Source organism: Brassica oleracea, chromosome C3, assembly GCF_000695525.1.
Source record: "Brassica oleracea var. oleracea cultivar TO1000 chromosome C3, BOL, whole genome shotgun sequence".
Taxonomy (NCBI): Eukaryota; Viridiplantae; Streptophyta; class Magnoliopsida; order Brassicales; family Brassicaceae; genus Brassica; species Brassica oleracea.
Genome location: NC_027750.1, coordinates 52278375 through 52279476, shown reverse-complemented (window position 1 = coordinate 52279476; position 1102 = coordinate 52278375).

Below are 1102 nucleotides of genomic sequence, written 5' to 3'. Positions count from 1 at the left end.
GATTTTAGGGATTTGCATGTATTTATACTTTGAATCATTTGCTTGATTTTCTATAGATTTAGGGATTTCGTATTTATATTTTCGTCTCTTTAGTCTTTGATGATAAATGATTCATTTGTATTTTGTGATGTTATCGTGTAGATTTAGGGATTATGATGTAGATTGTGTACGTGAGGTGAGATGAGTTTATCGATTCAGTAGACGTGTAATGTGTTCTTCGCATCTGGTAAATGTGTTCTGTTATAGACGTGTAACGATTCAGTAGATTGTGTATTGTGTAATTATTTGTTGTTTAACTCTTGAAACTGAGAAGTGTGTTCTTATGTTTCCGAGTTTATTAGGTGAGGTGAGGTTCGATCACGAGGATTGTATTAGCAAGGAGATCAAAGAGAAACAACCATTTCCTCCACACTTGAAGGTAAACTTATTTCTCTTCAGCTACCAAGTAATGTAGTTTGTACAATAGTTAAAGGCGTCTAGTTTGTTTGCAAGGCCACACTTTCTTGGTAGTGTCGAGTCTGTTTTGATTGTGACCAAAGTGTCTACTTTGTTTGCAAGGCTAGTTTGGAAAGTAGTTAATGTACTTGTAGATAGGTAATTATGGTTGTGTAATATACAATAACTGAGATGTACTTTTGTAGTTAGGTCATTATGGGAGTTTTAATTATCATTTTCAACTATTTAACCCTTCTTTCACGAGTTTATCTCCATCATCTTCGTTCTCTTTTTTCTCTGGTATAACTCTGTCACATTCCTTCTTCTATCTTCTTTATTCTGTCACATTCCTTCTTCTATCTTCTTTATTCTCTCACATTCCTTCTTCTATATGGATCCAAGGAATCCGTATAGCCAGTCTGTTGGTTATACGGGCCTTCTTTACAGTCAACACGAAAGTGTTAATGATGGGAACTCTCCTTATGAGAGTTTTCCTTCTGGATCTTCACAGATCCCTCAATTCAGTTCTCAACAGTCTGTTGCTCCAACTCCACCTACAGATCCACCCGTGGAGCATGGGAGGAGACATAAATGGACCCCGGTCGAGGACGAGATGCTGATAAGTGCTTGGTTAAATACCTCTAAGGACGCTATAGTCGGCAATAAC